The following is a 27535-nucleotide window of genomic DNA, read 5'->3' as shown; positions in this document are numbered from 1 at the left end:
ATGAAATCAAATCAAATCAAATGAAAAGTTGACTTCATAAGAAAATTGCTCAATTTAGTATACTCAGGGGGTTTTGCTGCAGCAGACTTACTTGGTCTGAGATGACCAGTTGATCATGAACTTATATCCCACTGAGTTGGTTCTTTCACTGTATGACTCTTTTCTACAACATTTCAACGTTTATCCCATTATTGTCACTATAATGGCCGCTGTTTAGTAAAAGTTACATATAGTCACTCTTTAAGTACAGGACATATTTTGTGTAGCTTAGCAGTCCAACGGGTAAGAATATGCCCTCTGTACAACTGTAAAGCTCACATTTGATCTGCATGCAAATAGAAATGTAAAAAAAAGAAGACAGTTGGTGGTTTTAGGAGGAGTTATGCGCGGGAACTATTTCTTGACAAATAACATTTTATCCATCCACCCACCATGTCTGAGCAGCATCTCTGGCTAGTGCAGGTTGCCTGATACAGCACAGGTTTCAGTTTTGGTAATGTCGCTGTTACAACAAGACTTTGGGATGCTGCACACCGTCACTTCACCCAGCTGTTGTTTGCCAAGAAGTAGTTTCACCAAATGACTTTGGACTACAGGTGTGCTTGTGAGCTGTAGGTAGACATATTTTTTAAACTTTGAACAGAGCCAGGCTACCCATTTCCCCCTGTCTTAACTCTTTATGCTAAGCTAAGCTAACCACGTCCTCACTCCAGCTCCTTATTCAAAGAGTGACTCTACACTTGATAAGTCTCTTGAGCCTCGACCACACCCAACCCAACAGCTAGGTGTAGTCCGGGGGGGGGGGGGGTTGTTGTAATTGTGATCACACCCAACTATGAGGTACCTTGGTACTATAGTTCTACGATACATCACTGCTGCACTGTGTGTAGAAAAAGCATGTTGTCACCACTAGTTGTCAGGACAAGCTAGATTATTAGACTGGGTGTAGTTACTCTTTAACCCCTTTCCCAAAATAACAAACTACTCATCCTTAAAACTTGTGTACTTTTTAAAAAAAAAAACGTGTCATGAGTGCACATCTGGGAGCAGTGAGAGATATCTGGCATTTGAGAAAACATCTGTTTGTTTCACTTCTAAGTTTGAGAAAGGTATACTTTGGCTTCCAGTTAGCAAAGAGCAAATTTAAATTTAAAAAAAAACAACTAAAAAACATTTTGTTACGTGAGTAAAGTCACAGTGTGGCAGCAGTGTCAAAGCCACAGTGAACGGCAACAGCGAAGCTCGGTCAGTAAAACTCTGAGACCGAAACTGGTATTGAAGTTGATGGGGAAAGTAGAGGTTTTCACAACCTTCAAATCTGGTGACCTACGATGACTTGTGAATCATTGCAGATTGATAGGTGTTTGATTTTAGGCGGGGTCCTTTCTGACAGGCTCAGGCCGCTGGGGGCTGCAATTTCTTTTACTGTAATTCACCAGGGGCTCGACTGGAAATGGTTTCGTTTAATGTCATTCTCTTTGATATATTTATATATATATATATTTATATATAATATAAAAAAAACTAGGCAGAGAACTTGAAACATCTGCACCCTCAGCTCGACCGACACTTTCTGTGACATTTACATGCTTGTCATGTCGCACTTGGTTATACATATCAGAACAGAGGCAAGCAAATTGAAAATCATTGTATCATCCTGCTGTTTCTCTTGTCCTTATCAACTCTGATACAGTTTTAGCACTGTAAAAAGGCAACCAACTTGAAATCATAACACCACAATACCAAAAAAGTGTGAATCTCAAATTTGACCACTGTTTCATTGTTTATATTCACAACATAAATCAGACTGCCTCTGGGGTAATTGTGATACAAATGAATTCCTGCCCTCTCAAGCTCCATCTCCATCCGGAGGAAACCATGGGAACTTTGTAAATACACACATCCTCCTCTGCTGTTCCCACGCTTTTCACAACACACACTCATATTACACAGATTATCATATACCCATATAACACACAGGCAAGTACAAGACTTGGATATGATCATTAATGTGTAGTCACACTAGCAGCGACAGAATGCAGAACACGCCCAGATCATTACACCGGATGCCACTGCAGATCATCCTGGTTAATTTCTATATATAAACATACAGGATATGACAGTTCTGCACTGTTACTACTGCACTACAGGCTGTATACACCCGTTTCTGGTAGAAGCTCGTCAAATCAGAAGGCACCCTGCATTACCACTATACAGCCCATTCACATTCCAGCTTACAAAATACAGTATATTGTAAATATGAATTAAAATATGGTACAATAGAGTGTGTGGTGCCAGCTCAGTCAATAGTGCTGAGACCAAAACTGGAACTATCATTGCAACTGATGGGCAACATGCAGGTGCTCATCGCCCGATGCTGATTTGATTTGCAAATGACACACAGACTAAACAAGACAAAGAGTCTTCAGCCATGCTAGCTGCTCTTTGAGGCTGTGCAGTGGTGCTTTGTGAAATGATAAGATCAGCATACTTACATGCCCACAATGACAATGCTAATATGCTCATGCATAATAACGATGTAGGTATAACGATATTGTATATTCAAGCAATTAACAGTGACCTTTAATATTAGTAAATTACCATTGAGTTGATTATTATAGAACAACCGGTATGGCAGTAATGAAAGACTTTCTCTTTTCAACAGTTGGTTTCTGGTAGCCTTTTCCTGGGGAAAATTCACAGAGAGTGATACACTTTAGATTTTGTGTTTGGTATAAACAAAAGGAATAACTGGGTCAAGTCAGTCTGAGCAACCTGCAAAGAAAACAGCGCCTTCACAGAAACTGAAACATTAGAAACTTCATCAAGATGTTTTCTTTATCAGGAAGACATTGAAGTACTGCCCACATATTTTGTCTGACAGGTTATATCAATAATGTTCAGTTGCAAAGAAAGATAAAATAAAATGGAAAGTTTGATGATACATGTTCAGTCTTGTTTAGAGCTTCTGAATGTTCAGGGTCCCAAAATTAATACTGGATCATGTGTAAAAATGTTACTGAGGTTTAAGTTTGTGTCCAGTTACACATTGTATTTTATAAATTTTTATTTCTGTTAAGTATTTTTTAGAAGTATTGCAGCATCTTTGCTTCACTGACATGCTGGTATGCAGACTCAGTGCATAGAGAAAGTAAGACTTTGATAAAATGCTGGCTCAGCACAGTGCTCATTGTGGGAGGATTGTGGGAGTTTGAGTCTACAGATGAGTCAAGGAGAACCATTACACATAATATCAGAATGAATAGCACAGCAGTCTATTTTAGTATCCGTGTGGGAATCAATCCTTCAACCGTCACGTAGTCGTTTTTGAGTTATACGCCCAAATATTATAGTTCTTGTGCTTATTTTTAAGAAGTCCTTGTACTTGTTCTGCCTTTATTGAACCTTTTTTAAATTACTGGTATTGTTAAAACTGTAGTTTAGAGTAAACATGGCTGTTTTATTACCTGTTTGGTGCCAAAGATGCAACACATATGCATGTATACATAATATTAGATTTTGAAGTCAAGTGGTACGTTGCTGATATGGTGGAGGTTCCTCAATTATCACAATTACAGAGTCTGAAAAAGATGTAATGTAAATATATTTTATTTCGCATATTTTGTTTATGCATTGGTAAACCAATTCTTCAAATGAAGGCAATAATACATTTCAGACCTCCTCCTACCACTGAATAGGCTTGGTTTCTCACAACAGACACAGCTGGTAAACACATAAAAAAAACACATCTGGCTTGCATGGGCAGTTTAAGTGTCACATGATGGTCCAAAATAAATTGGAGGCATTTATAAAAGGAAATGAATACAACTGTTCAGTACAAAGAAACACTAAGTCTTTCAAGGCACTGAGCAGGATTTTCCTCCTTAAAAAAATGCCACATAATTACTTTTCCTACTAAGTCATTACTTACAGCTGGTTAGTAGTCAGTCAGCGTCTGTGTCTGCAGCGATCCTGCCTTCCGCCTGTATTACCTAACCCTTTCCTAACCTCAACTATGTTGTTATATTAACATTTTTACCTGTGGATGTGTGTGTGTGTGTGTGTGTGTGTGTGTGTGTGTAGGCTATGCGTGTGTACTTTTACATGTGAACTCATGCATACTAACTTGCAAAGTGTATAGAGACTCTTTGGGTGATGTGCACTTTAAATAAAACTGAAGTTGAAGTTGATATTACAGTTCCTGTATCATTTCTGAATGTAAAGGACACCTTATAGGCCTTTTGGCAGTGGCTTTGTGAGTGTGCAGTGCCTGAAACACATACCACAGATTGTATCTTGTGAGAAAATGATTCTTTGAAACAGCAACTTTCAGTTGTTATGGCTGCTGTGTTACATTTGCAAAACTGGTCACCTGATAAATGTAAGTCAATATTTACTCGCCTTAAAGCCTCAGTTTGGTCCAACAACTTTGGTATCTTGCTAAATGTTTTACTTAAATTTCACCCCTCAGGTCTGAGCATGACTCCATCCACTGCATGATTTAGAAAAATGTAAAAAAGTCGGTAAGGGGCTGAGGGGTGGGGGACATGGATATGTGAGGCAGGAGGGCAGGAGTTGCTCAGTAACATCACCCTGGCCAGAAAAGGATGATGATGATGACGATGAGGACGAGGATGAGGATGAGGATGAGAGGAAGACAAACAGTGTGACGACATTTAAAACTGTCTGTTTTTAACTTTGTTTATTTTAACACGAAGACAGTTTTAGCTTCAGGAGCTAACAGTAACACCGACCTGCAGAGCTACGGACATGTTCAGTAACGGTGGAGCTCCGGTTACATCGCGATTTAATGTTTAAAATAAGAATTTACCGGCTGATAACTGCAGGAACAGACAGCCGGAGAGAGAGCTACATGACGAAATGTGAAGAGATTTCACGTGATTTACACAAGATTTCTGCTGTTTTTGTGGCTGCCAGCAGCGTTTCCTCCTGCGGACAGTCACAGATGGAGAGATTTCCTACAGCATGTCAGTGCTGCTGTTAGCTGCTGTTAGCTGCTGAAGCTAAAACTGTCTTGATCAGCATATATTTGAAAATAAACGTGGGGCCGGGGGGAGTTATCATTATACCATTTACATAAATTTCATGACGTAGAGAACTCCCAAACGATCGACTGTACGTCAGCATTGGCCCCGCCTTTTCAGGGCTGATTTTAAACAGCAGATGACAGGTTGAGCCATTTTCAACCCATGTGATGCCAGTTTTTATTAATTTGGGGTCAGTGTCAATATTAACACCAGAATTGATGTGTTTCATCACAGTACAGCCATATAATTTAGTTTACAGCTGTAAAAACACTTTTTAGTGTACCTCTTTGAGCAATTAGCATAAAGTTAGCTTGTCTAAAAGTTGATTTATCGTCAATCAGAACTGGTTTGTTGACTTGTTGTCCGATCACATCAGATATCAAAAAGGGTTTTCAGTTGTTCTAAACGGCTACACTCGAAGGCGCATCATAGAGAAGGGGGGGGATATGATGTCTTTTAAATGTTGGGATAATGGCGCATATTTTACATAGTCTACCCTGTTCACATTAAAAGTGACAGAAATGGTTATGTCAAGAAATCTAAAAAGAAAGCCAGAGAGACAAGTTAAAACCCTGACGACTCTCTCATCTGGGCACAGCTGGCCAATCACTACATGAAGTGGGTGTGAATGTCAGATTGTCCATTTTGGCCCAGCACAGCAACACCTAATCCAACCTCAGAAAGGTGCGGGGGGGATTCGATTCGATCATCCAACAAGCACGTCTGACAGAGAGTACCGGCCCTTTAAGTTTATGAGCTGGCCAGCTTCTCACATATGAAATGGTATTACTTTGACTATGTCATTCTGGCAAACAACAATGAGCCGAAAGCAGGGAAAGCTAAAGAGAACTGTTGAAAGTCAGATAAAAGATCAGTATCGTTTTCCTTTCTGTGTGCACTTTACAGACAGGTCCATATGCTAAATACCTTTGATTATCTCAAACAAAGCAAAAGATAACAGCTAGCTTGCGTTTATCAGAAATTTAAAAAAAAAAAAATTCCAGTGATGATAAAGTTGCCTTATACACATTGTCTTGTTTTTTGCCAACACTGTCATTAACATAAGATTGTAATCTGAAGCATTACCTATTTTTAACAAATGCTGAATCACAGGTCTGAATCGCGCTAACTACTAACATAACACTTTGCTATCTGAGTGATCCATTGTGTAGTAATAAATTTCCTTATTGAAAAACAAAATATGTGGCTTCTAAAAGCCACAACATTTATATTATATTACGAAAAGTGAAGAAGACTCTCTTTTAGCAGAACATTTTCATCTGTCCGTCTCTCCACCAATCGTTTCCGTCTCATCAAAATAGCACTTAATCCTTATCCTCTGTAATCTGAATCACTATGAATTTGCCATTACATATTGCTGCTGTTGACGTATAATGGAACAGTTTGTCTGGTGATGTTTTACCATGGAAACACTGTTGGGAAGGAGGACTCAGTGGAGATTTCACAACTAGTGGGAATGGACTAGCACCCACGCACTAATTTGCTGTATCTCTGTGTGTATATATATATATATATATTTCGAAACTGGACAGTTCTGCAAAACCCTGGATTATGTTCCATGACAATGTTGTTAAATTTGTGGCTTTCCACAATGCCTGTGCATGGCAAATACATTATGATTAAGAATAGGGAAAGATAATGGTCATATATATAAATATATATAATATGGTTGTGGTTAATAAACTCTGGTTACAGTATGGTTATAGATAGACAACATAAACACTAGGCAAGCTTAACTTGCTGACACTAACTAACAATGGAAATAAGTCTCAATAAACCTAAACTCTGGTCTTCTGTATGAAAGTCAGGTGCATCCATCCACCTCCCCGACCTCCACACTCAAGGACATAGTATGCTTGAAAAGAACTGGTTAGTACGATGTGTTGTTCGACTACATCTGAAGGTAAAAGTGTTTCTGTGCTAAGTAAAAAGCCTGCTGTCATAGAAAGTGGCAAGATGCAAGGAATCATACAAATGGGGATAAAACAGCACATACTTTTGGACAGTTTGGTGTTGCACCCATTTGTACATACTTAAAGTGACAATTTAAAAAAAAGAGATTGAGAGAGAAATTCAAATCCTGCCCACCTCCAAACACCTGGCCAAACACTGCGTGAAGTGGACATGAATGTCAGATTGTTTGTTTTGGAAAGTTACAAAAATTCTTAAAAGCAGTTCAACGTAGACAAAAGTTGGAAACGTTGAAAGGGGATTTCAGATGCCGTCTGGCCATCAGACAAGCACTTCGGATGAAGCATACTGACAACTTTCTGCCTCGTTAACTAAACACTACTTCCTGTGTTGAAACTGAACATTGCAATTGGACATAAATATTCAATATGAGCGCACATCCGAGGATACCGGGCTGTGTCACTTTAATGTTGCGGTTTTTGCAGTTCAGGCAGCAACTACTGTAAATCAAAGTTACAAAGGCACCTACACGGGTGAGTCATGAAGCTGAATGGGTAGTGTGCGTCAGCTTTAGTAGAAATCGAAAGTCATCATTTTCGTGAGTTTAAAAAGCCAAATAAGAACCTACAGAGCAACGTAAAGGTCAAGCAGTCGCTGCCCTTCTGGCTTTTACATCAGATGCAAACTACAAAAATCTATAAGGTGACAAAAAAACTCTCTAAATCCATGAAAACAGAAAACACAACAGGATATTTTACTTAGCAACAAAAACCAGCTACCACCTCCAAAATGACCATCAAGACAGACTCAATTATCTTACCTCACTCCCCATCCGCCACATTCCTTCTGCCTCCCCTCAAACTCTCTTCCCTCTCCATCCAGTCTATGAAAGTCCAGATGGTCTGGGTCATGAGTCAGTGGGAGCAGAGGATCTGACTCACCTCCTCATGAGTCTAAACACTATTAATTTCCAGGTGGTACAAAGAGACACTATTGTGTTTCTGTTTAGCCTACTAAGACACATGGACAGACAGGAGAGGGGGGTATGAGAAAACGTCAGAAAACGTGGGTCATCTTGTGTCAGTATGGAAATCTATGAGGATTTGCAATCGTATGAGTCTGTGTCAGCGTGGGAGGTAATGTGTGTATTCCCAGACGTGGCGATGTGTACACTTCCCACCATGATTAATGCAAGAGTGAGACCATCAGGGTTGATGCTCCAGGTGGGATGTCTTTGTCTACACTGAGTGTCCACTAGTGACTCAGTCCCGCCAAAACTTCTACTTTGATCTGTTTCATATACTGGACCAGAACCAATACCAACTTTGTTGGTATTGGTTCTGGTCCAGTATATGAGATTAGTGCATTACTACAGTATTAACAGTTATTGGCTAGACATGACTGAACTCTTTTCTTAGTCACTGCTGTCGAAAAAATGAAAAACTATGCAATTTTATAAACATTTAACCACAAAATAATTGAAATTTACACAAGTTTTAGAGGTTTTTAAGTATTTAAGAGTCGTTTTCTGTTACTCTGTATCTTTAAATCACCTTAAAAGAGTCATTCCAATGTGATGTGAGTTTTCTGCTCTGAGCATTTTCCATCACTGTAATATTTCAAAATGTATTTTCTTCCATTTCTCAGTCTCATCTACTTTACCTTCATGTCACAAAGCATAAACAACTGGGGACTTCTAGTTGAGTCAGTAAAGATAACTCACCTCTGTGAGGAGGAAGCAGAAAACACCAGTACGCCAATAAAAAAGGGTAAAAAAATAAGCCTGTTTATATTCTGTTCACGTTTATATCAATGAGGAACACAAGCAAGACGAGACTGGAGGAGGCGTTTGATTTATGCTTTCTGATTGGAAACAAAAGCCAAAGTTTCCAGGTCACTGTGTCTGACTTTGACATTTTGCTTTCCAGTATAAAACTTTCAAATTAGGCAGTGTTTGTTAACCACAGCTCAAATACAGACTCTCAGATTCTGCCTGATGCTGTGTGGAAAACTGAATGGAAACTGAAGCTGCATTTCATATCAAGCGCCCTCTTTAAAGTTCATATTTTCCCAGTCATAAACAACTAAGATGAAGGAAAATTAGCACATAAAAAATATCTCACCCAAGTGATAAAAGCAAGGAAATAATCTGCAGTCCTGTGAAATGGTAGGTAATGAGATAATATCAAGCTGAAATCCTACTAATCCACATTGAAAAGAAAATAATTGTCATCCTGAGCCACAGTAGATTTTAAGAACAAAATCCCCAAATCTGAACAATGTGAAACATTTAATCTTTAGCTGATTTGTTCATATGTAGAGCACAACTTTGCCTAAAAATCCCTACATTTCCTCCCAGGTCACTGCTGAAACTAAAAACGGTGCCCAGTTGTGTTTCAGTATGAAACAGTGATCTAGAAGATTGGGATTTACAGTATTCCACCCAAGTACTTGTAGGCTTGAGAGTTGGTTGTAATAAGTTTGCTGTTTTGTAGTTTATTGATAACAGCATTCGTGATTGATCAGTTTCATGGCAAAGAAGAAGCATCCAAACTTCCATAGAAACTTCTCAAAACACTCTGCTGTCCATCCATATGTTCAGTATGCATCATATTTTCAATATTTTTAAATACACAACTTTTACAGTTAGCTGCACACAACTATGACGACAAATGTGACCAGCTTATTGTGCAAGCAACAGTAGAAGCTTTGTATATGTTTATTATTAATGTTCAAGTATTCTGAGCATACGGACTTATTTGAAAAGGTTTTACAGATGGCAACTAGATCAATGTATATATTGGAAGATCTCCTCCAAATGTACTTACAATGTAAGTGATGAGGGACAAAATCCACACTCCTCGTTTTACGAAATCATTTATTTGAAAGTTTATCTGAAGATTATGAGGCTTCTGCCATCTGAGTTAGTCAAATAAAGTGGATATCCCCCACAGTTAATCTTTTTAGTAAATAATCCCCTCTCTGTGTATTGACGGACAGTTTTCCCCTCTTCAGCTACAGTGGGAGGATCATAACAAAAAGAGGGAATTTGGCACCAGAGAGAGAGGAACTTTGAAAGGTATTGACTTGATTTAACTCATTTGGATGGCTGAAGCTTCACATTAGCTACAAATAAACTTTTAAATACATTTTTGCACAGAAGGAGACTTGTGGATTTTGTCCCCCATCACTTACATTGTAAGTGCATTATGAAGGGATCTCTTAATGGCCACTATGAAGAGGAGGGATGATTACCGCGAAAAAAAACCACGTCAGTGTTCAATTGGCCACCTGACTGTTGTTTAAGGACAGATATGAAAAATTGTGAACCTAACCTTTAAGCCTGCAGGGGGAGATAAACACAGACAGGGTGGAGTACTCTTTTAATCCTAAATGGATGCCTTAACAGGTGCAGCTGCCCCTCTGTCCAACTGATACTGATACACATTAACATTCCTGCTGTGACACACACACACACACACACACACACACACACACAATTAGCCTAATACATTGCCACAGCTGTGTCTCTGCTTTCACTTTCCTGAACTACTGTGTGAACCAAACCCTGACTGCTTCTCACTGCACTCCATTGTTGTCTTCAGATATACCAATCAATGCTGCCAGCTGACACCCGGCAACCAGTCAATACCTCCCATTCCCAAGGGGCGGGGTTTCAAACGATCACCCTCTGGAAATGATCTGGCAGTTGAAAGAATCCACTGATGATGTGCTGGAGGGCAGAAACACAGTTTTAATTCCAGCACACAGAAGCTCAGCTGATGGGAATGAAATGGAAAACACTGCCCTCTACTGGCAACAACCGAGACAACAGGGTCAATTTGGTGATTATTTAATCAATTTTAAACTTATTAATTGTTAATGACAAGTTCAGAATCAAACAATCTCCAAATAATGGTCAGTTATCTGAAATACTACCCATTTTAAAGTCATGATATCTTTTTTATGAGGCAAAAGTTAAAATCACCATCAAAACACAAGAAGTAGTAAAGTAAGTCAATGTAAAGATGAGACTTTTTGTGGATTTCTAGAAAGATGTTGGGTTTTGGCTATAGACTCAAGTACTGTACATACTAAAACCTGTAGAAATTAATCTTGGGTGCCTTGAAAAGCATATCTAGCGATCTTATATCATGAGATTTCTGTGTCGTGTATTAAGAATTGCTGCCATTTGGACCCACAAGTGTGCAGAGTTACACAGTGAAGATTTTTCTTTCCACCCTGGCAGAACTGCACTGTGACTCAGCCGATTCACGAGAAATTACATGTTATTTCTAAACAAGATGGTATCGGGTAGTAGGAGTTTATTGATTATTCTATGGTTACTATGAGTTTGCTGTAACCTCCCCCACAAAGAGGTCAGAGGTCAGTGTTTGAGCCAAAGCCCTAAAGATGTAGCGATTAGGTGTCTTGCTCAAGGACACATTATACAGTAGATGCATGACTTTCTCATCTCAAGATTAAAATATTACTGCAGTAATGAGTAGTCCTGCAGAGAAAAGTACATTAAGAAAATTAAATACAATAAAATTCAATAAAATAGAGCTGGAGAAACAAAAACTGTGGGTAGGGAAAATAAAAAAATATGTTTCAAGAAGTGATTTAAATGTTGAAGGAAGCTTTTTAAATTCTGCAGCTTTCAAGTTCAAACAGCAGGTGGAGGCAGAGTAGTCCTGTAGATTTGAGGCTGAAAGGCTGACCGGGGCAGTGGAGTGTGTGAGTGATAAACGAAACTGTTCTTGCACTGCGCTTGAGTAAAGCAGAAAACCCTCAACTTTCACTAGCCAACAGTAAAAGTTAGTATGGTTGTTCACTGTTACGCAATTATTTTTCTGCTGATTTATCTTTATTTTATCCCCACTTCAGCTCCAGACTGGAAATTATGTTGTTGTTTTTTTAATTCTGCTGAATAAACCTAGTTTAATATAATCATATTTACCTGATGTGTTCTTTTTATATGATAAAAGTGAGAACTTTGCTGCAGCAGCTGACTGCAGTGGGGCAGGATGCAGAAGCGGACGTGGATCCGTCATGACTAAACGTCATGACTGTGTTCTTCCAGTAAGTGGCGCTATAAGCCTGTGTTCAGCATGGGGTAGTGACAGTTCATAATCCATTCATGTAGGTACAGTATCAAGTACCGAATACTGTGCAGAGTCAAAAATGAAACAGAAAACTACTATATTTTTTCAAAATTTTAAGCCTTTTCAGATCTTAAAGATGATATTTACAAACAGAAACTCTGAACATTCATATCAGACTCTTTGTTGGTCAACTTTTGTGACATAAAAAGCTGTTTTTAAGAGTAAATTATGGAGAATTATGTGACTAAGGCGTACAATAAAGATAAAACACAAGATAGTACAATCAGCCATATTTGTTCTGCACATTGTAAGTTTGCTTTGGCTTTGACCTTTGACCTTTACCTATACTATGTGTGCTCACAGGAAGTCGCTCCATCATCAGCTCAGTGAAATGAGTAGCAGATACCGTATGTAAATGCATGTGAGGCAACAACTATTTTGCATAAAAAAGATAAGCAATTGACGCGTGAAAAACTTTTTTTCTCCTTTTTCTGAACAGAGTTTCAGGCTCCGCCACCACCACTTCCTCTGCTGTGAAGCCACTGGGTGCAGGTCTTTACTGGAAACCAGTAGCTCTGACTAAAAACCCCACAGTAGTAGAGTACGGTGCACTTGTGGTAGCCGTTACATACCGACATCTTGCACAGAGTGAGACAGTTAACCCCTCAGTGGTGTCGACACAAGAACTGTCACACATTCTCCATCCTGCCAACTGTAGCCAGTGGCTATGTCTTACTGGAAACCAGTAGTTTTGACTGTATAGTGTGGTTGCCCAACAAAATCAGCCTACAAATAGGTGTGAGAGAACTGTTATTGCTACATTTCTGACAAGAGCATTTTACTGTCATTGCAATCGATTCAGGAAGAGGATTTGTTTCAAAGTTCAAGTACTGATAACAGACATGGGAGTGTTACCTATTAAGGTATAAAAATGAACATTGCTGCTGTTGCTGCAAACACTGTAGTTTCTCTGATTGGACTGGAAACTAAAAGAGTTCCTGATGGTGTTACTGTACAAATGATGTATACCCCAACCTCCACCTACACAGAACAACTCTGCAACTATAGCAAAACTGCAGCCTTAGATCAGTTTATGTTTATTACTTCATGGTCAGACCATCGGGATAGGCCTCAAAATTCTTCCTTGCCACTACCAAGCAAATGTTGCATCTGAGAATGCAAGACCAGTTCTCTCCGGGTTTTTCTGGATGTCAGTACTCCCCAACTAGCACATACACTGTATGCAACACAATTCTTATGGCTAAAAAAGGTAGAAATGTGGCTCATTGACAAAATTTAATGGCTGATTTGTTGTGCTGTAAGCACTCTGTGCAGCCAAATCTGAAACTTTGAGAAATGCTTTTAAGAAACAGAAAGGAATGAAAACATAACTCTCTGCAAGCACAAGTACAGTAACACCCAACAGTTACAAAACAACCACCCACATAAACTGCATATTCTTTGTGTCATCAACTGAAATATACGGTTAAATTTGGAGTGTGATAAGATAGGAATGCTGCTGACAAACTAGGCTGATGAGCTTGCCTCCAAAGCTATTGTACTTTCACTTTACAAAGAAAATAAAAAGGATAAAAGGTTACAGCTGGCTGCAGGAGCAACAGGTATGCACACACACACACACACTGCACCCACTCATTCAGTGTGAGCACTCTCAAACACTCACAAATAACCAAAACACACTGATACACAAGTCAGTGAAAATACAAACATACACTCTCCTCACACATTCATGCAAAATCTTCTCGTCATGAGAAAATTTCATGAAACAAACGTTGTGGTTTTCATGTTTTAACCTCAGTAGAAGGATCTTGCAGCTTCAGGGAACTCATCAACCCTCAGGCTCTCAGAAAACACTCAAACCCTATTGGCTAATCTGAAACATGCAACACAACGCCCGTCAACGCCACCACAAATAGGACTGCTAGTATTAGTTCCTGAAAAGTCGAGATGTTGGAGATAACTGGTTTAAGCCTGACATGGGTAATGTGTCAAAATACAAGCTTGAGAGTGACAGAAGAGGAAGTTTTATTTCTCCCTGTGCTGTAAGTGACGTATTGTGTGCGTTTGCATTAGCGTGCACTATGATAATGCCTGTACTGTACATGAACTCACGGCCACACTACAAACAGAAGCACCCTGTCAGTCAACATGTTATCACCATGGTAATGCCCACACTGACATGGCATGTTCTGACTCATATTTACAAGTAGAGCTGCCAATTTTGAGCTGGTGTTCAGTATTCTTAATCCAGTTATTTTTATGCCAATCGTTTCCTGAATTCAGTATTTCCCCCAAAAATATTCTTCTTGTCAGGGTGAAAAGATTCTAACATTACTTAAACCTGCATTAACTGATTTTTTGGCCACTTGGGGGCAGCAGAAACAAACTGTAAACACAACACTGACATATCATCACCTTTTAAGGTGATGTCATGAAGTTGTTAGCGAACTGTTGCTTCTTTACACATGCAGCATTTACAGAACTTTGTCCTTCATTTGAAGTCCTGTTTCTGTCCACCTGGTGAATATAAGTCCTATATTCACTCTGTTTTAGCTCTGTTTTTGGTCTCCACTGACTCCTGAGGGAAATATCTGGCTCTTCAGCTGTGTTGACCAGATAGTCTACAGCTAACTGTGTCTGTTTGCCCTCTGGTGCTGAGCAGGTAGTGTACAGTGAATTTTTAAGACCCTTTTTGACTGAAACGGACGAAAACAAACACTATGAGAACGCTGAGAGTGAACCGAAACAGTAAAGTTGCAGCCAGACAGCTAAACAATGAGCTGAAACTCGCTATAAAGCTCCATAAAGCCGAGGGGAGCTGAAGAGCTGCTGATCATTTCATATATTGGTAATAAGAAAAATACTGATTATAACCGTTTTAAGGAATAGTTTGACATTTTGAGAAATAAGTTAGTTTTGCAGAGAGTTAAAAGGTCGATACCACTTTCACTTTCATCTGTCTGTTTAGTATGGAGCTGGAGCCGGAAAAAATTAGCTTAGCATAGCATGAGGACTGAAAGCAAGGGGAAACAGCTAGCCTGGCTCTATATCCAAATTTCAAAAATACACCTACTAAATAACTCACTGTATCTCAACTCTTAACACAAACAGAAATTTCAAAACCAACAATAACTATTAATTTCATCACAAGACCCTAAAACTCTCCACTGAAACTACTACTGCTCGAAATGAAACATAGTGGCTGCTAAGGGAAAATCCATGGACATAAAGTGTCAATAAAATACATGTTGCATCAGTGACTTTTACCCTCTGCGGTTTAGAAAAGGTTTCATAAGACCAAAGGCAGTGAAAGAGGAGGGACACATAGAGGAACCATACACTCCTTCAACTGAAGTGACATTTTGAATCACACCCTTTTGTAGAATCTGATGAGAAAAAAAAATCTAATAATTTGAGATTAAGGAATTCCAATAGAAAACAAGAGGTGTTATTTTTCAATGAATGAGGTACGTACTTAAACACGCTGAATGAAGCACAGATTCAGGCTGTGAATTGGAGCCAATAAGGATTACAAATGATTCTACCACCAGTTCCTGTGACAGTGAGATGACTCGAGTTGATTTCATTATGTGTGTGCGTGTGATGTAAAATCTACCTTTGTTTTCGTTGCTGCACAAATAGACACAAGCTTTACTTTCATTTGAATGAGCTACTGTATCTGTGGTTTGCATCTTGCTCTGCAACATAAAGAGCAGCAGTAGCCTCTAAAGGCATCTGCTGACAGCATGCTCAGGGAAGTGAAGTGACTACTGGCTACTGTAGTATAGTCTAAGCCAAAGGTTTCCAGACCTTAATACCTTTTCTGTAATTGAACAGACGTTACTGCAAGCGTAGTACTTTTGTTCAAAGGATCCCACAGTAATTTGGCCTGCTGTTCCAAAGATGTTTCCCAAATTTTCTCTTTCTTTTGCTCACATGTTCAGATGGTCTAAGGTTGGTGGTGATGGATAACAAAAGTTTAATCTCTCAGAGCCACCATTGAGGACATCTTGGCCTTGACAATATAAAAGTTTTTAATGATATAAAGAGGAGTTTACATTCTACAATTGCACACCTACAGTCTCTCACATTTGAGGTTTTTAGCTATGTTAGCAGCATGGCTGTTGGGGTAGCAATATCAGTGTGTCAGTCTTCAGTCCAGAAAAAAATATCTCAACAAATTCTACATGTATGCCATTCATTTTTGTACTGACATTCATGAACTCCAGAGTTTGAATCCTACTGACTTTGGTGATCGTCTGACTTGTCTTCTAGTGCCACTATGGAGGTTCACATTTGTGACATATCTCAACAACTATTAAATGGATTGCCACTACTTTGGTATAAGACCAAATACCTGCAAAACCAATAACTTCCCCTTCATCCTCAGCTGTACTTTGTGTTTTGTGCTAATTGGCAAATGCTAACTAAAATGGTTGACATGGTAAACATTATATCTGCTTCACATCAGCATGTAAGCATTGTCATTGTGGGCATGTTAGCTGACATTAGCATTTAGCTTAAAGCACCTCTACAGTCTCATAGAGCTGCTGGAATGTATGTAGACTCTTAAGTCTTGTATTAGGCTAATTATGATATTTTTAGAACAAACACCTTAAAACTGACATTTAAAAAAAGGAATTTTGTTTTTCCCATCTAACCAAATTTACAGAAACTATAAACAGTTGAATGAATAGCCAAATAATTTTGTGAGCAATTCATTTGAATTTGGTGGAGTTGGTTGGTGGCTAGTGAAAATTTTATTAGCTGGATGGGGCTGGGGCTGAACACAGGAACAAAAGAAAGACATGAAAAACTCACTAGGGAATCATAAAAAGAACTTATATAAAGTATAAATAGAATTTAAATGGAACTTAAAATACAACAGAAATGTTCAGATTGTTTGGAAACATACAAAGTGCAAACAAAAGTTTCATGAATAATACCCAACATAAAGCAAATACAGCCTCAAAATGTGTAGATACTTTTGAAACAAATACACGACTAGTAACGAAAACCTTTCATATGACTCAATTTAAAACCAAAACATATCAATGCTCTGGGCAGGTGTCACCATGGGCTCAGTGCATTCGATGGGGGTGCTGGGAGCATTTTAACCACAGCTCGTTCCAGGAAATAGTGAAATTGACTTGTTATATTAGCACCGTACCCATCAATGCTCTAGCGTGTTCCGACTGTGATGATCACTCACTGTGCAAAATTAATTACTTTTAATCACTTTTCCATTTTGGTTGATTTTTGATTGTGGTTGTTGATTATTTAGGCCTAATTTGGTTCATGTTCCTGTATTTGTCTCTTTATAAAGTCCTTCAACACATGAAAATGATGATAAATGAGCTAAATCTCACCTGCTTGTGAAGGATGAAACTGAACTTGGACTGAACTTCACACCTTTATCTCTCAGCTTTCTCTGCTTCCGGCTGCATCTCCATAGCAACATCTCTGGTGTACATTTCCCCTAATTTGTCTATACGGAGGCACAGCACGGAGCGAGGTTTAATCAGCCAGATCCTGCTCAGACTTTATTTCCATGCTCACCAACGCTCAGTAAAACAGTTGAATATCACAGTGATACTAGAGAGGGCATTATTTAGTGTGATCATGGTTACAACACACTTCACCATGGTAAATTAATTCCTAGAGGGCTTAAAGCTTTATACAGCAGTCACATATGGATATAGATTAATCAAGGAGACACAAGGAAGAATTAGAGTGTTAAAAATAGATATGTATAGACAGGTTTTAATTGCGAGATAATTCATGCTAGGCTAACTGCTTCCCCGGATCTTTGCCTGGCTGACTTAAATTAAATGCAGCCATCATTTTTTTGTCCAATAAGCAACTAGTAATTAGAAAAGTTTAGTATTAAGAAAGTGCTTTAAACAGTGTGTAAAACCAAAAAGTAACAACAAATAATACCAAATATGTTACAAGAAAGACATGAATGGCTTTTTTAAATGGGTTTCACTTTTAAATACACATTATTAAAATCATGCTCGCTGGGGTTAATCGCATCACTGGTCAGTGCGTCATTCGGTGATTACTTTGCCAGCTGCTCAGATTTTCAGATTTCAAAACGTATTTTAGACCACACTGTGTTTTGGAGTGACACTGCCCCCTAGTGACATTTCACAAGCTTGACAAGCTACGACTAGGTGGCTGGTAATGCAAAGTTATGATTCCAGTGTTGCAACACACACACACTTCTTTAAAAAAGGATAGGTTCACAATTATTCAAGTCTGTCCTTAAACAATACTCACGTGCCAAAACTAAAACATTAACCCATGTTTTTGATCGCTGTGATCATTCCTTCTTTTCATACTGGGAGTTAAGCGATGATGTCATAATGCATTTTCGGTGTAAATGATGGGAGCCAAAATTCACAGTCCTTCTTCCATGCATAAGTGTATTTGAGAGTTTATTTGAAGCCAATATGAGGCGTCAGCCACCCAGTTTAGTCAAAGTAACTGTCTGTTTATTGCCAAATTCCCATTTTTTATACGACTGCACTGCAGCTGAGCAGGAAAACACTGTCCACCGAGACACAAAGAGGATTCTTTTACTAAAAAGGAGTGATATCCACTTAATTTAACTTGCTCAGACGACTGAAGCCTCATCTTAACTTCTGATAAACTTTTAAATATATTTTTGCTCAAAAAGGAGGACTGTGGATTTTGGGCCTATCACATGCAGTGTAAGCACATTTGAAGGGGATCTTTTAACAGTCAGTATGAACAGGAGTAATGATTACAGTGAGCAAAACTGTTTCAAATGCTCATATAGACACCTGACTATTGTTTTAAGACGGTTTTGTGTCAAGTACAGATCCACACTTAATGCTAAAGCTAGAATATCGACCAAGGAGTCACAGCTGGTTGGGTACAATATGAGTTATCAGCAAGGTTGGAACATGTCTTCAATTTGCAAGTATTTTACATATAATCTGTCATCTTCTGTCACTGCCAAAAATGTGTGATACGATATCGTTGACATCTGGAAAAGTACAAGTGTTTTGCTTCCTCCTGCTAAGCAGCAGACTTATAGTTGCCGGGGATGCAAAATGGTGCAAATGACAAGAGAAGGTTTGTGCTGCTGAGGTCACCGAGAAAGCTGAATGAGGAAATGACTTAGCTGCTGTCTCTAACACACGCACGAGATACATGATCTCAAAGAACAATCCTCTTTACGTAAAGGTTGTATAAATAAAACATGCAAACCTACTCCACTCTATTGTCTCTCTGTCACACACACACACTCAGTCAAGCTCTCACACACATACAGTCTCTTCCTCTCGCTCCCTCAAACACACTCAATATTCAGCTCATATCCGGGTTTGACAGCTCTATACTTCTAAGTCTCCAGCCACATGAATGGAGGAAACAGGGACAGGGAAACCCCACGTCACTCATTATGAAACTCATGCACACACTACACCACGAGCAGTCTTCATCTACATCTTTACTTCAAATGAGTCCAAATAGTGAAGAAATGAGGTGGTGTTGGGCACATGAAAGCACTAAAAAGAAAGTTGTGCTATTTTATCTGGCAGTATCTCCTTAAGTCTTTGCATGGGGTGAACTGAGATATTTCTTAGGAAGTAAAAATAAAAGAAAAGTTGTGCATTTATAGAACGTTGTGTCATAAGAAAATAATTGATCTGTTTGAAATATCCTCCTCAACGTGGTGATGAGTTCAAATACTGTTGGAAATATCATTGTCATACAGAACAGGTCGAACAGAAAACAAGAATAATGAGATCCTGCCACATCAACGAGAAAAAAAAAAAAAAGACTAGTTACACAAAATAAATAACTGAAGGTTCACTTACTAGAATTTCTCTGAGCTGTCAACCATACTTCATTGTCCTCGTCAGTGGAGTGTGATAACTAAGCAAACCCCATCCGCTTTTTCCACAGCTGTCGACCACAGTATACATGGTCTACAGGTAAGAGTGAGCAGATAGAGAGTTTTGTTAGTTGACATCATCCCCTAATGGAGACTATGCACTGTGATTGAAAGCTCTGGGAAAACTTAGTAAGTGGACCTTGAGTTCAGTTTGTTTTTTTTGTTTGTTTCTTTGTTTGTTTTTTCTTTTAAAAAAGGTCCAGAATGAACTTTCCCACCTAAAATTAGACTTGTTGCCAAAATGCCCTCACATTAACAAACTTACATGAAAAAAGCAAAGACATGTGGCTCATGTATTTTACCAATTTCATTGTTAATTTTTTACATTGCTGGACTACATTGTTAATTTACTTACAGTATTTATTGTATCTTGCTATTTGCTGTAGTGCAGGAAGCTTCAGCAATCTTCTTGTGTCATTTTGGAAAGAAGCGTGTGTGAAATGAATGAAATGTGATGTACATGTAATCAATACCGGAACTTCAGAGTTCCCTCTTGACTTTGGAAACAGCAGCTGACGAACCAGTCACACCTCAAGGTGCATCTAGTAGCAGTTCCGGTGCTTTCAATAGCATCACACAGTCTTCCTCAGCAGTTTGGCGCTTGCCCAGCTGACATGGCATTGTGGAGTTTTTAATTTCCATTTCTATGCCAACGGATACTATTTAACGACAACTCTGCAAACTGCTGAGGAAGATCATGTGATGTAATCAAAAGCTCAAGAACAGCTACTTAAAGAACCTTAAGGCAAGATGGTTTTGTCAACTAATTACCTCTTGTCTCGTACAATTACAGTAACTTGAAACAGAATGTAGTTTTACTCAAGTTAAACCCTCAGTAATATGTCTGGTTTTCTTTCTTGTACTCATGCTGTAGTAATTTATAAAATAAATAAACATAAGCATAAAAATAAACATAATTTGTCGTGTTGTTCAGTCATATTTTCTTTTTAAAGTTTTTGAAGTCTTAATTCTGACGCATCAGCGTGTGAGGTCTGCCTTACACCTGTGAAGTCAGTGGTTTCCGACAGCACGTGAACGCAGCATCTCTTCCATTGACTCCCCAGGTTTCAACAGTTTGCGTTTATCAAGTAATTAAGTGACGCCCACTGCATTCTGGTAAAGTCTTTCCAGGAGGTGACGCTCACCACCCAAACTTCACACACTGATAAGATCAGTCTATAAAAAGATCAGAGAAATTCACACAAGAGAGTCACAAGAATATTTTGTGCGGGACAGTATAATAATAACCTGCAGCAGCTCATCTGACGCTCGTTGTGCATTCATGGCTTCAACGCGCACAGAAAAAAATGCGGACAGTGTGCAGCCAAGTCAAAGAAAATTGTTTCAGATCAAGTCATTCAATAACTTTTATAAAAAGTACAAAAGGAAGAGGAAGACCGGGTTACTATCTCTGTCTGACACCGCATACTTCCTTTTATCTCTGCAAAAACCGCCCATTACGCATGAGTGAGCACTGCACGGCCCTTAAACTTCTTCTAACAGTTCTGCTGTGTCTACTTAAGAGCAAGAGTATTGAAATATCGCTATGATGTTGCACAAATTCAACCTCAGTGAATGCAGAGCTCTATCAAAGTCAAAAACTGCTTCCTCATTTGGACTTTGAACAGAGCACAGCTGTGAAGTGGAGAGCTTATCTGAGTGTTTTGTGTTTAATTCATAAAAAGAGAGTGAACTCACAGACTTACCCAACATCACAGGCGGTTAGGCGCACACTTAGCACGTCTTTTTCTTTTTCTTTTTCTGTCTTTTTTTTTTTTAACCTCAGCCAACATTTGCGAGGGCACGAATCTGCACCACCTCGGTCTGACATATTTTCTTTCACTATCAAACTTTTGCACTGCGGAATAAAAGTCATCCTGAATACACACCAAACCATGTGCGCGCTTTCTCTCTCTCTCTCTCTCCTCACTAACTTTCTTAATTGCTGCACCAGGGTGCTCCTGTGCAGCTCCACCATTGAAACTGAGCTGTCTGCGAGAGTTGCATGTAATACAAATTCGTATTTTTGGTCACACCCACCTCCTGTCACTCCTCCCTCCCCTCTTTTGCTGCGCAACGGGAAGCCTAATTATGAATGGAGTTCTCTGTTTGCCATAAGTGTTTAACTAGATTACATTCACTGACAGATATAATGTAAATAACAGATACACACCTATCACTGACATTTATGAACAATGGATGCAGGTGAACTCAGACAGCCTGTTTCACTGTGATTATAATCATTAACTCATCATGAGCTGCTTCAACAGTAACATACTTACAGGTCAATTATACAGGAATGTACAAATAAAAATACAGGGAAAAGCGACTAAAATTGTGTTTTTTTTTATAGGTACAAACTACCAATTAATCTGATACAGTCCAATACAAGAGTATCTTCCACATTTTCAGTTTTTGTTGACATTGTCAGAAAGGTGATAACTTATGTCTTCACTATGATGGTGGTCATGCGATCATTTTCCCCCATTTGTGAGTCCAAACACTCTAAATTAATTATTTATTTCTAAAAATGTTTATTTGACATTGAATCTCACACTACTGCGTAATAGTAATGGATAAAATAAAAGTATAGTATCGTGTCCCATAAGTGGATGATGCAGAGGCTTTCTCATACTGACTAACAAGCTTCAAGGTTCAATTTATTCACCCAAACAAGACAAAAAAACTTTTTTTTCAACTGAGACTAACTTTAAAGAAGAGTCTAAAGCCATGATATCCACGCTGTGAGGCTGCACTTCGGCACAGCGGTGCTTGGAACAAACCGTTGCACTGGTTGACATGTTCCTTCACCATGAAGAGTTTGTTGTTTGGAAGTTTGTTTAGAAACGGCTCTAAAGACGAATAACAGCGATCATGTTTTCAGTCACCGGAGAGTAGCTCCGTGTACAGTAACATGGCTGTTGCACTATTGTTTGAGAAATTTACAATGTAGTACAAAGTCAAGAGGTTGTGATATGTAGCACAACAAGCTAGCAAAGCTCTGTAAACAGAACCGCGTCCCCACAAGTGCAGTGGCGCCTGCCTTACATGGAACTACTCTCCAGAGACTGAAAACGTGAAACAATGTGCCCAAACTCTCTGTGGCATGTCACTCAGCATATGAGATTTGTTGACAATAAGAAAAATATAGAAAATCGCCATCCATATCCTTTAAGCAGGTATGTTTACCATGTTCACCATCTTAGTGTGTTAGCATGATGCTAACACATTCCAATTTGCACTAAACACAAAGTACACCAAAGGTTGATGGGAATGTCATTTGTTTTGCAGAAACTTGGTGATAAACCAAAGTACTGGACACATTAAAATTTTGACCAGTTAATGGCGCTAGATGAAAGTCATCCTGAGGAAGGGGAGTATGATCATGTGTAACAAAGTTCATGGCAAGCCATCCAATAGCTGACAAGCCATTTAACTGAAAAAAAACCCCCACAAACATCAACCTAGTAGCACTAGAGGAAGGAAAGTCAGGGGATCACCAAAGTTATTAGGTTTCATCCTCTGCAGACCATCAATGTCTGTACAAAATGTCATGGCAATGCATCCAATAGTTGACAAGCCTTTTCACTAAAAAAAACCCCCACAAACGTCAAAGCAAACGTCTAGTAGCGCTAGCGGAAAAGTCAGGGGATCACCAAAGTTATTAGGTTTCATCCTCTGCAGACCATCAGTGTCTGTACAAAATGTCATGGCAATGCATCCGATAGTTGCTGAGATATTTTAAAAGAGGTGGACTAACCAACTGGAGTTACACTATTAGCATGGCTAAAAATACAAGGAAAGTGCCTGCAAATCAGTTTTCTATGAGTATATTTTTCTGCATGAGAACCTTACCTGGCTGGTGTTTTCACTGCAGATGGTCTTCAAGTCATTGTTTCCACCCACCTGGAGTTCAAGCTTTGAAAATCAAACCTACATATTTGTAAGACGATACTGTAGCAATTTGTCTGAAAAACAGTTGATGTAGGGGCCTATTCTCATACCAACCAACAAGCTTCAAGCTTCATCCAAGAGGATCATGGACATTACAGTGTCAACACACGCTAATTACAGAGCATAGAACAGACATCACCCATAAAATAAAACCATAGATTAAGACAACATAAAACTACATTCTACAAAATAAAGCACTAAAAGCAATAAATGAACCATTCAAATAAACAATAAAAAATTAAATAAAAAAAACATGTATGCAATAACATAATCCATATTGTGCACATGCAGAGGTTGTCCTTCTCTTTTCTCCCCTGCAGCTTCATATTAATAATACAGGACATGTATGCAGATATATTAAAAGCTGCCATGCATACACAGGCAGGGAAGTACCGCCCATTTTCATGAACACACACACACACACAGAGGAAGTAAAAGCAGAAGTTGTGGCTAAAGCTGGGGTTACTTCCTTGCAGTTTGTTTCGTTTTGCTTTTCATGCCTTGCTCAAAGGCACCAAGACCTGAGCCATTAAGAGAGGAAAGTGACTCCTTTTCACTTCTCTGAATGTTTGGAAGTGGTATCCTCATGCGGTAATTGTTCTCACTCACATTTCAATGGGATGGATATGATCTTTGTCATGTGGACTCACAACTTCTGTATTTAACAAAGTGAACCGAAATGAACCCTGCCCAATTTCTGCATAAATGCAAAGTGAGAAATTTCCTGTTTAGATTTCCATTTTTTCTCTGAAAGTGCAAACTGTGTGGAAACACCGGAGCTGATGTAACTGATGCTTGTGTTGTGTTGACCTCCAGTAGGGTGAAGAAAAACCGACGTTAGAGGAGAGGGAAGTACAGATGTGACGACATGCAGGGATTATGAACTCCTTCCATTACAGATATTTCAAAACGTTTATACCACAAATTACCCCACTGTCATCTACTAATCATTCTGAAAACAAACCGCCAAATTTCTTTGTTTTGTGGACTGAAACTTAAGAGAATAAAGGGTGAAACCAGCACATATTACCCACATCAGTGGCTCCCAACGTACAGTAGGAGTTGCAAGATAAATCTAAGGGTTCTTCCAGTGAATTTCTGGGTAATTCTGCCTCTTCAACTCTCTAAAAGATAAAATAAAGTTTAAAAAATCACATATTGACAAGGGGTCTTAATAACTAATATAAACTATTGTAAGTCGGATCAGTTTTCAGTGTCTAATGTGTTCATAAAGCCCTCCCATCTATTGCTCAAAGTGGTTTTCATATCCAACAAGATAATGCAGACACACCCTCATACAAAAATTATGAATCATGAACAAAGTTAGTTTGTATTACTTATTTGGCCATAAAGAGCAGGAAGAATCTTCACTGGTCTGTGGTTAACAGGGTTTGCTGATGTTACAGTTTCTTGCAGTTTTGGGAGGAGGGGGTTAAACGTCTCTTACCGCAGTAACAATAAATGTAACACTATATTTGTCCTTATGTATGTCAAGGCATGTATTTCCTTTCTCATGTTGGTTCACTTCTGATATGTTTGTCCTGTTTAATGTATGTATGACAAGTTTAAAACACAGGGCTGCTGGCTGATTGGTTGGTTGAACTTTGGTTGCTGTAGATGTTATTGGTTTGTGTAACTATCGTCAGTTTATTGACATTTATTTAAAATTGCAATATGGGTAATAATAAATCTGTAAGAGATTCATAATGTTGGTAATTCAATCATTTTAGATCATTGTATATCCTTAGGTGGTAGTAGTTGTCTTGTAGCTTTTTCCAGCAAGCTAAAATTATCATTTTCAATCAATCAGATTTTTTTATATGGCACAATTCATACAGTAGAAGTAATTCAAAGTGCTTCACATCAAAAACAAAGATTAATACACTGATAAAATACAGGAATAAGTTAAGAATCGAGAAGAAAAAATGGCTAAATGGCATGATTTCAATGAAGTCACAAAGGCATAGATTTATGATTTCACTTATAAAAGTGCAGGGACAGAGAGGGCTGACATACTTTAAAACTAATGCAATTACATTACAATAAACTTTTCATACTTAAAGTTAATTGTACTTTCTCCACCTTTAATATTTACAGATGTAAGGCAATAACTGTACGTACAAAGCTCTGCACCACTGATGTGTTTTTTTATTTTCATTTCTCTTTAATTTAGTTTCACACAGTGGTCACATCTTAAAATCAAAGTCAAACTCTGTTAATCAGTTACTTGTACAATAATTTGCCCAGTTGACTGAATGAGAAAAGACATCTGTAAATGTTGACTCTGTTGTTTCCGCTGCTATGATGTACTGGAAAGACAAGGACAACCTCAGAATTCCCTTGAAGTTATAAAGCTTCTCTAAGTTTTGGCTCCTTGGTGGTCCGCTGTCAGATCCGAGCCCTTCAAAGTGTCATTTGTTAATTTGTTTAGGTCAGGGTTAAAACAAGATTCACTTCAACACTAGATGCTCTTGTGTTTAAAGTTAAGACATGAGAAAAGCCACACAGTCCGAGGGCGTGTTCACTGTGACACACTTTGGCTTATTGTGTAAACAAACAACAGGATTTTTTCCTGGAGGCAGTGCTCTTTTTCCCACAGGCTCAATACAGACAGGCAGTTATTATAAACACTGGACTCAGCTGTCTGTTTCCCAACACATGCCTCAGTGTCGTCTGGGACAAAACACAACTCTTTCTGTCTTACACAATCTTACATTCTTCTAGGCATTTAAATCTTATCCTGAGAGACTTACAATAAATCCGCAAAATCTGTTTCAAGGAAGCCTTATGTGAGTCACGACCACCCCATAAACTGATAAATGATCGTTGCTCAAGGACACTTAGGCAGGGTGCGTCTCAAAGTACTTTCAGACACAGGAAGGCAGGAAGAATCTGATTGGTTCATTTAGACCATAGCAAAGAAAACTGCTTTTAAGGACACAAATTAATTGGCACAACTTTCTGACAAGCCACCCTTTATAAAGGGATCCATAGGTATTCATCATTAATGCTTTACAATGTTTTACAGATGATTTATAAGCCTTTAATAAGAATATCTTTTGGGTTGCCAGGTTGTGGAAAATCCTCCTCCAGTACCAAACTGGCTTCGTCTTTTTAGCTTGTTAGTTCATCAGTACGACTCTCCAATGGATTGTTTGACCACGTACTTTCTGGAAAAGAGCTGCAGGGAATCTGGACTTAAATCCATTTATAACAGTTTCTTAACATTTTTACAACTGCAGACTATAAGAACCCTTTGATTGATTAAGCACTTTAGTAGGACCACCTGTGTAATCAAATGCAATCCAATACAACAGCTCTGCCTTATATTCTACTTTTACGAATTGAAAAGTGTTCCTAATATGTTGTCAACCCCATTAACATACATGTGGGTGGCAAAATATTAGGAACACTTTTCAACATAATGCACTCCAGTACATCACCACCACCCACTACGACCTCAATAATATATATGAATCAGAATACTCACCTTTCTGACAACGTCAACAAAAACTGAAAATGTATAAGCTTCGTAAAAGTAGAATTTA

General features: G+C 38.6%; 1 long non-coding RNA gene across 4 annotated transcripts in view; it reads right to left on the bottom strand.

Annotated features, from left to right (window-relative positions):
- Positions 1-22054, bottom strand: part of LOC122996905 — a 94247-nt gene extending 72193 nt beyond the window's left edge. For 2 of the 4 annotated variants that reach the window (XR_006407107.1, XR_006407109.1), the window contains exons 1-2: positions 21740-22049; positions 19957-20067 (exon numbers count right to left, since the gene is read on the bottom strand). This is a non-coding gene — a long non-coding RNA (uncharacterized LOC122996905). Of the gene's footprint in view, positions 1-10632; positions 10714-19956; positions 20068-21731 lie in introns of all 4 variants that reach the window. The other 2 variants (XR_006407108.1, XR_006407110.1) reach the window with 2 other exon arrangements.
- Between the last annotated feature and the right edge of the window lie 5481 nt (positions 22055-27535).

This window comes from Thunnus albacares, chromosome 14 (genome assembly GCF_914725855.1).
Source record: "Thunnus albacares chromosome 14, fThuAlb1.1, whole genome shotgun sequence".
NCBI classification, from domain to species: domain Eukaryota; kingdom Metazoa; phylum Chordata; class Actinopteri; order Scombriformes; family Scombridae; genus Thunnus; species Thunnus albacares.
Note: the sequence above shows the minus strand (reverse complement) of the source record. Positions and strands in the feature narration are given on the sequence as shown.